The sequence below is a fragment of the Thalia democratica genome, chromosome 6 (assembly GCF_965202585.1).
Source record: "Thalia democratica chromosome 6, ktThaDemo2.hap1.1, whole genome shotgun sequence".
In the NCBI taxonomy this organism is placed as follows: Eukaryota; Metazoa; Chordata; class Thaliacea; order Salpida; family Salpidae; genus Thalia; species Thalia democratica.
This window is the reverse complement of record NC_139170.1, coordinates 16,648,613-16,658,678: the sequence shown is the minus strand read 5'-3', so window position 1 is coordinate 16,658,678 and position 10,066 is coordinate 16,648,613.

Genomic DNA, 10,066 nt, shown 5'->3' with positions numbered 1-10,066 from the left:
TTTTTCCAATTCTTTCACAATTAATTTATCTTCAATACATGTTTGCTTTTTATATATTGAAATTAGCCACTCTGTAAATAAGATCATGATTTCTTTAGTTTGTACTATTTAGTTTTCTTCTAAGCCCAAAAGGACGCCTGCTGTACTCTCTTTACTTGAAGTTTAAAACAAAGTTATTTAGCCTAACTTGTATCACGACAGCCCTTTGAATTTTGTAGACTTAGAAGATACGAAAGTAAGCTAAAAATAGTAGAACAGATAAACAACGCATTGAAGTTATGTTAAACAAATGTTTGTATAAGTAAACTGAAATATCTTATTGCAAGGAATTAAATACGTTGCAATGCTGATAAAACAGCTTTCCACTTGCAATTTTGCGCTTTTGCAGTTGTGGTTTTATTGCAGTTGCATTATTTAATTGTTGAACTTGTTTCGTTTAAAAAATAATGTGGGGTTCCTTTTCTTAAATAAGAACAATTGCTAGTTATTATCTAGTTACTATATCGCTTGATGTAGAATTTATTTATTGTTTACTTGCTTTGTTCTGTGTAAAAATAATGGTATACTATCAAAATCCACCCGCGTTCAAAATCCACCCGATCAAAATCCACCCGCATTCAAAATCCACCCGATCAAAATCCACCCGGTTCAAAATCCACCCGATCAAAATCCACCTGGGTCAAAATCCACCCGATCAAAATCCACCCGAGTCAAAATCTACCCGATCAAAATCAACCCGAGTCAAAATCCACCCGATCAAAATCAACCCGGTTCAAAATCCATCCGATCAAAATCCACCCGATCAAAATCCACTCGAGTTAAAATCCACCCGATTAAAATCCACCCGGTTCAAAATCCACCCGATCAAAATCAACCCGACTCTAAATCCACCCGGTTCAAAATTCACCCGATCAAAATCCACCCGATCAAAATCCACCCGGTTCAAAATCCACCCGATCAAAATCCACCCGGTTCAAAATCCACTCGATCAAAATCAACCCAACTCTAAATCCACCCGTTTCAAAATCCACCCGATCAAAATCCACCCGGTTTAAAATCCACCCGATCAAAATCAACCCGAGTCAAAATCCACCCGAATCAAAATCCTGCCGAGTCAAAATCCACCCGATCAAAATTCATCCGAGTTAAAATCTACCCGAGTCAAAATCCTACCGACACAAAATCAACCAAAGTCAAAATCCAACCGAATCGAAACAAGCACCTTGTTTATTTATTTCTTTTTAAATCAAGTATCATTTAAACAAATCTCACCACTCTAAAGTACCAATCTTAAACAAGTTTTATTTAAAAAACACTTATAAAATCTTGTATTTTTGTCCCTTATAAATTGACTTAAGAATATAAAAACTGTACTACAGATTGAACTTATTTTGTGAGGTTTTTTGAGTTGTTATTTGGTATTTTTGCTTATTATAAGGAATTTTTGACAAAAATATTTTTGTTTTTTTGATTACTGAATATAATTTTGAATAGCTACAGCCGGCAAGCAGCTTTTAAAGGTACTGTTGTTTTTGATATAAGTATAACTATAAGAGCTAATAAAAGTTTAACAACGTCAGGATAAATAAATTAAAGTTTTACTATACAAATATGACTATGTTAAAACTTTTAGAAAACTAAAGGATGTGCCAGAAAAAATAATCTTGTATTATCTCAATCACAATTACACGACAATCAATTATAATTTACTGTTTCTAGGTATAAAATTTAATAATTTAGAACTTTTAAGTAATTTTTAAACAAATACGTCACACGATATAATTTTTATAAAAACTGAGTATTTCAAGTGAAAGCTACCATTTATAATACAAATTAATCCATTTAATTTAGGGGTCAGCAAACTGCGGCCCTCGAAGTGTAAATATGTGGCCCTCGAGCTTGTAAATTTGGTCAAATAAACAAAACAAAATTTAAATTGAAATTTTCAAAAAAGAAAAAGAAATTCTAATAGTTTGTTTTTAAGTTTCTGAATATCATTTAAAAATCATTTATTATGCTTAAGCCTTAGATGTGAAAAAAGACAGATAGTAAATCTAGAAGTTTTTCTTTAAAGTTTAGACTTTACTTTTCCTTTTAAACAACAAAAGCTTACGTACTTGGATAAATTACTTATATAATATTGCAAAGTTTTTTTAATTGGCAATTTTACATGTTTTTAACTTTTAAAAACACGGTGACTGGGTTGAAGTAACTGTTGTACTTTTTTTGTTTCAAAAAGTTGCAACCCGAAAAACTTTAGATAGATTATTAAGGTATTTAAAGGTTTTAAAAGAAAAACTTACACTGTTTAAAATGAAAGTATTAATATTTGTTTATATTTTAACTAGTTTAACAAAATCACTAAAATTTTAAATACGTGATATGCTGTGCATTAAATAAAAAAAGATTTTTTTTAACTACTAAAAAGAAAATACAAATAAAATAATAGAAATTGATTATAAAAAGTGTACATAATGATCTACACCTGTTTTTAATGATCTACACCTTGTAAATAATGATAGAAATAATAATATGACACAAGTTTTTTAAAAAAATAGTTTTCGACTTTAGAAAAAATATACATTTTAAATATGCCAGGCCTGATCCCTTTAAGTAGATAAACGTGACTAAAACAGATTAAAAACAAAAATTGAATAAAAAACGGCTCGCGGAAAAAATTGAAACATGAAATTTGGCCCGAGATAAACAACTGTCTGCCGACTCTGATTAAATCCGACTGCATCTTCGTTACTTTTAATTACAAAAAAGTAAAAGGCAAACGTTTAAAATTCATTTAGTTTGTGTTTTTTTTAATATAATTTTTTTATGTGAAAGGTCTTAACAAGATATTTATCTATAAAAGTTCTCTTTGTTAAGAAAAGGTCACTAATTTACTTTAGATAGTTACCTTTACTGTATTGCCATTTAAAGATTTTTCAATATTAACTTTAAATTAAATATTTATTAATTTCAGGTTTTATTTGTTAGACAAAATTTTCACGCTTTTAAAGTTAATTTGTCTACTAAACAATTTGTTATAACAATAGTTGTCTTTACCGTTTAAATTCGTTATAACCAATATAAAATTTTGTTTAATTTTAATATTGTTTCATTTTTAATTAAATTACTTAAAATTTCAAGTTTTAACAAATGGACTTTTTTTATATGAAGATTATATTTAAAAAAAATAGTGGTAAATAATAACATTTCCATTTCTATGAATTAAAAAATATCAATTAACAATATAATATCTAACAGTAAATAATAATTTATCTTACTTAATTACAATTTCTATGCAACTTTATATTTATAAAAAAACATAAAACGTTTACAACTAATTAATTAAAAACATGCAGTTATAGCTTTTAACTTAAATTGTCGGAAATTATTTCAAGAAAATTTATCGCATGTAAATTAAAAGTTTTAGATTAGAAAATTTTAAATTTAAAATTTAAACGTTAACCAAAAGAGATTAAATTTTATAAAACCACTCAATTAATCAATTTCAAAACTGGCCTTAACCTATTAATAAAATTAATAATACGATTGTTTAAATTGATACAGTCTGGTACAAAAATTCATAAAAATAACTTATACTTGAATTTAAACTCTCTTGTCTGAAATACATACTTTTTTTAATGAACCTATGTAAAAATAGAACATTTTAATAATAAATTAAAAATGTTATAAGTTTTTTTTTCGTAATATTTGTTATAAATATAGTGTCATTTCTAAAAAACTCAACTTATTTGTTTACTACTACAATTCTAAAGTATATAATTTCCCTAGCTCAAGTCTAACTACTAACTTTTTTAGTTGCAATTTACAAGCTATTTGAGCAAACTCAATGAATTGTAGAGTCGATATTTGTTTATGTAAAGGACTTTAGAATTCATAGAAAAATGTTTAGCTTTTTAATTTGTACTATTAGTTAAAAACTAGCAAATTAAGTTGTTATCTAATTAAAAATAACTTATAACTTTAGTTACTTTAGACGAAACAGTTTTTAGTTTTTTCAAAAATAGATGGTTTATAAAAAAAACATTTAATAAAATAAAATTCAATTAACTTAAACACTTTGAAAAAACGATAATAGCAGCTAAAATTATTGTATAAATTAAAAAAAATTTTAGTTTTTAAAAATTACTAATAAAAGAAATAAATTGTTTACTAAACGACAAATAAAAGCGCTCAAAATATTTGGTCCTAAGTCCTCTTGCACGAACATACCTTAAAGTTATCGAGTCGCACACCAAAAATATCTTTTAACGTCTTTTCCACGTCGAAAACAATAATGTTTAAAATATAGTTAATAGGTGATAGTTTTTCCAAATTTAACAAAGGATTTTTATTTTATTATCACGTAGCAATTTTATATTATTCTTTATCTATATTTTATTTTTTATAAACACTGTTAGTTAAAATTTTTTATATAATAAAATATTGTATGTAATACTATTTTGAAGTTTAAGTAAAGCACAAAACACAAAACTTTTTATATCAAAAAAAAAAGCTCAAAAATTTTAGATTAATATTTTAATTTTCTTTTTGTAACATTTAATTAACATTTTCCATAAATTTACATTATTTGGTATTTGATTTTTGTAATTTTCTTTAGCTTAATAAATGTTATTAAAGATTCTTCTAATTTATAAACTTCTATAGTTTTGATATTTTAATTTACTATGAGTTATCCTTAGTAAATATTTTTATTTAATTATGATTGACTTTGGGAAATTAAATTAGAAGGAAGTTTAAATGGATTGAAACTGAGCGTAATTCTTTTTTTATTTTTTTTAACTTCTATTTTTAAAAGTAACACCAACACTACTAACATTAATAAATTATAAACATTTTAAATACTTGTAAAGCTACTATGAATTTTTTTTTAATGCTGTTTAATTATATTGTTTAACTTATTTTTTTAATTATTTCATTAAATAAATTAAAATTTCTTTCTTTATAAATACTTACTCTTTTTTATACCAATAGTTGTTTAAACATATAACTTTATTCAATATTACAAAATTCTATTAGAAATTAATTCTTATTTCGAAAAAAAAAGAACTCGGGTTGATTTTGATCGGGTGGATTTTGAACCGGGTGGATTTTGAACCGGGTGGAATTTGATCGGGTGGATTTTGACTCGGGTTGATTTTGATCGGGTTGATTTTAATCGGGTTGATTTTGAACCGGGTTGATTTTGATCGGGTGGATTTTGAACCGGGTTGATTTTGAACGGGTGGACTTTGACTCGGGTGGATTTTGACTCGGGTTGATTTTGATCGGGTTGATTTGAATCGGGTGGATTTTGAACCGGGTTGATTTTGATCGGGTGGATTTTGAACCGGGTTGATTTTGAACGGGTGGATTTTGACTCGGGTGGATTTTGACTCGGATGGATTTTGATCGGGTGGATTTTGACCCGGGTGGATTTTGATCGGGTGGATTTTGAACCGGGTAGATTTTGATCGGGTGGATTTTGACCCGGGTGGATTTTGATCGGGTGGATTTTGACTCGGGTGGATTTTGATCGGGTGGATTTTGATCGGGTGGATTTTGATCGGGTGGATTTTGATCGCGGGTGGATTTTGATTGCGGGTGGATTTTGAACGTGTCCCAAAAATAATATATCACATTAAGGTTTGATTAATAATATAACATGATAGCTTTTATCAAAGACGCAGCTCATAATATTTTCTTTCTATAGCAATATCTATCCCAATCTATCAAATATCTATCAGTTAAGTACAATAATGCTTTTTACAAAGTTTTTGTAAACTATTAAGCTTAAATTGAAATCTAAGTTAAGGTAGCAAATTTTAAAATATCTTTTTTAAATATTCTTAAAAGTTTTCAAAGAGTTAATATAATAAACCAGTTTTAGCAAGAATTTCAAATTCATTCATATTTCATAACCATTAACTTTTTTAAAATTTACTTCGAGTATTTTAGCTAACACTAGGGTTTTTTTAAAGACAAAAATTTTTAAAAATTGCTTACTTTATAAATCAAGATGCAACAAAAAATATTGATTCAAAAGGTGTTTACAACCTAACACAAAAAAAAAAAACAATTTTATTATGCATAATATTTCTCAGAGAGTTCAATAATGTAAATAAAGTTTTTTTTGCTTAAGACAGGAACTAGGCAATGAAAAAAAAGTTCTTTTTTAAACTTAATTAAATCTTTTATGTGAATTGTTTTATCCATTTATAAACTTGTTTTTTTTGATAAAATATCCTGTTTGATGCCTTTCAAATTAAAACAGTCACTGCTTATTCTTACTTCAAAAATACGAATATAAGTCTAATATAAACTTAATTGCATCTACGATATTGTATTCTAAAGAAAAAACTATTTTAAAAATAAAAATATAGTACTTAGTTTTATTTACATTTTTTTTTTTTCAAACGTTTAGGTTACTTTTTTATGTGTATAGATACTTGATTAAATCGTTATTAGTTTGCAAACACCAATGTGTTGATGTGGTGTACGACTCGATAACCGAAAGGTTCCTTTGTACACCAGATCGTTAGACCAGACTTTTTGAGCGCTTTTTTTATCTTTCAATAAACAATAACAATAACAATGTGATTCTAATAGTTGTCTATTAGCTGAATTGTATGTTAAATAATTGTAATTAAAATATAATAAACACTTTATTTTTCTTTTAACTGATTTTGTCGGTTCGTTTATTTTAGTTCTATACTAACTAACCCCAACTTAAAATAGCTTGAACTATACATTTAAAAAAATAACTTTTTTTTACTAGTTCACAGCATTTATACTATTAAAGTGTATGATTAGATTTATAGATATTTTTTTACAAAACTAGTACCTTAATCTAGGTAAGGATTTTAATTATTTTTAGTTTAGTATTAGCGTCATAAGTATTTTTCTAAAGTATACATGTATTTAATTTTTTTTACTTAGTATAAATTTAAACGAAGTCTCTTATTCTTATTGTTGTAATTTTTGATTACAAAAATGTTTTGTTTCAATGCAGTTTTTTAACTAAAATTGATTTTTCTTTATATATTTAAGAGAAAAGTTTAAAACTTAATTATCAAACTCGTTAAATTATAAACCTTTAACTGTTTTTTTTAAGGTTTTTTCAAATAAAAATAATATAATTTGCTATAAATTTAAAATAATAGAACTAACTAAAGAGATACATTAATGTAAATTATAAAACTTGTAAAAGTTGTTTTATCATAAACAGATGTTAGCTTATTAAACTCATTCGTTGATCGTAACATTTTATATAAAAAACAATTATATTTAATAAACTATTTATTTACATAATTAACAATAAGTCATAACAAAAGCTATACATATAAAGCTTATTTTGTACGCTAAATCTCCTAAAATAGAAAAATTAAAAAATTGTGCAAAATTCTAAGAATCCTTATGAACTACTTATTAACAAAAATATTTTAGGTAACATGAAAGCTTTCTTTAAACTGCTTTTAAATTATTTTTTCAAATGCAACTATATATTTACACAGCTTCCCGTACCATCCAGCGAAACTTCTTCAAAGCCATCTCGTTACCGTCGAAGAAATACCAGAACATGAAGTTCCTGCCCTCGTCCCCAGCTCCCCCGTACTTGCCGCTCATGCTCTGGTTGGCGCAGTAGTAGTACCAGTTGCCGCCGTTGCCGCCCCAGTAAGAAGAACAGTTGACGGTTGCGTGGAAGTCGTTGTCGACGTCAAACGTGCTGAACTGCATGTCGTTGTGCCAGCTCAACGCGTCTCCTGTGCGACAAGGTTGAAATGGTGAACTTTCAGATTTTTTTTTATTCGTAAAACCTAAAACTTTCAAAGTAATAAATTTTAAGCTGACTACATAATAGTTCTAGTAACACACAGAATTTAATAACTTTTTACAAAACTATAATAATAACAACCTGCATCGCCTGAGTAGGAGTCTTCCTCAAAAGAAAGCCTATAGTTGTCATCAGAATCAGCTACTTTAAAATTTATAAAGAAAAGTTTACAATAAAGTTAATTTAATGTCATACATTTTGTTATATATTAAAGTATACATTTAATCTTTTTTTGAACAATATATTTTATGTTTACATGAGATTGTAATACATTTCAAACAAGCTAACTTGTACTCAGCAAATTTGTTTCTGCCATCAAATGAGGACATTTCAATCCGAAGATCATGCGAGCCCGAACTTGTTAACTTGTTTAGATTTTTCAGACCTATAAGTGATTTCTTTCTACCATTGTACGTTTTATATAAAATAAAACTATATGATGTCCTATTTTCCACTAAAGCAAAAATTAAAATACATTAAAATATTTTATAAACATTGGTACTTATATGAGTCGTATACAGCACTAACCAAGCCAGAATTTAGCATTTAGGTCGCCAAAACCTTCTTCATAAGATGTCCAACTTCTCACAAAATTAGTGGTTCCTTGGAATCTATACTGGAAGACCTAGTATAAAAGAAGTTTTTAACTTTGCATCGGTTATTCATAGTTCGATTTTTCTATTTAGTAATCAAGCTTAAAATTAAATCTTGTCTTTTGAGAGATTAATTAATCCAAAAGCTCTAAGACGATAAAATATATCCAAAAGACGTAATGTGTTTCACCTTAGTACCTTTAAACAAGTATGATAAATAACAATGATACAGAATAGTAGCTTATATTTTCTTACTGTTAAGTTGATATTACTGACCGTGTGCAGCCTATAAGCTATTATTAATAAAAATAAACAAAACTCTATCAACTCACAGCCCAACCCCCTCCAGAGATGTCCATGTCGCACAATAATCTAATACTTTCGTCTTCAATTTCTATCAAGTATAATCCAGTAGTTGCGCTGGGATCGGAACTTTTAATCTTTTTACAACTGTTACCTTTACCTACATAGTTGTTGTTATTTTACAGTTACAAACCGTTTACTTTGGCATCTGTAGATTTATACAGATACCATTTGTTAAACAAAATGTTAAAACAAAGCCTAAACTTTGTACTGTATAGAAGAGCAAGTCAAGTTTAAAACAAGTTTTTGTTTTTCGGAAAAAAAACAAGATTATTAAGTGAAAAAACAGTTAGATAACTATATTGCTTTAATTTACTACCATTTTATATGTTTAACTTTATTTCAAAAACAAACACTAAACAAAGTGTTAAACTACGCCATAGCTTTTTGCTTTCAAACTAAATTGATTTTTTATTTGTTTTTAGGCTTAAAAATAACTTTAGAAAAAAGTTGAAAACATTTTGTTGTTTTGTTTGATAAAATTTTTGAAATTAATATTTTAAAACAACTCGCTCAAACAGATACTTTTTACTAAACTTTTACTAAAATTTACATAACAAATAGTCAAAATTTTGTGCACCTAAAGTACCTAGTGTAGTTTCTGTTGTGGAAAAAGTCGTCGCTTTATCAGCTGAAGTATTTTCTAAAAATGTGGTGTTTATCTCAGTTGAATCATACAAATGTGTTGTATTTTCTAGTTTTTTTGTTGAACCTAAATTGCAGTTTTTTTTTTAATATAAAAAGTAAAAGTCTTAGTTTTAACTTTTACTGTATGTTTGTATAAAGCTCTTTTTGAAAAGAAACTTAAACTATATGTTTGTTTTAACTTTGTTTGTATTAAAACCTAAAGCATCTTTTGTGTATTCTGGAAGTTTAGTAGTAGCCACACTAGGCGATGTCGTTTCCTTAGTTTCATAATTTATAACCGCATTCAACACTGCCCTGAATCCAGCAAAAGAGGAATCACAATCCGACCTGAATACAACTAGAAGGTTGTTAGTGTTTGTTTTTATTGTTCCTAAACCAGACACCTCTGTTATCAATCTACGAGGACTTTCAGATGAAACATCAAACAAACTCAGACTGTCAAATTCCGTTTCAATCTGAAAGTTTGTTACTTTAAAGTTAAAAGAGTAATCGTCGTGACATTGAACTATCCATCTAAAAATTATTTAGTCTCATAAGTACTTTTTCTAACTAAGTTGTTGTGACTATGTAAGAGTACTATATACAGTTTCGCTTTACTTTTAATAAAAAAAGTATTGAAAAAATACTTTCA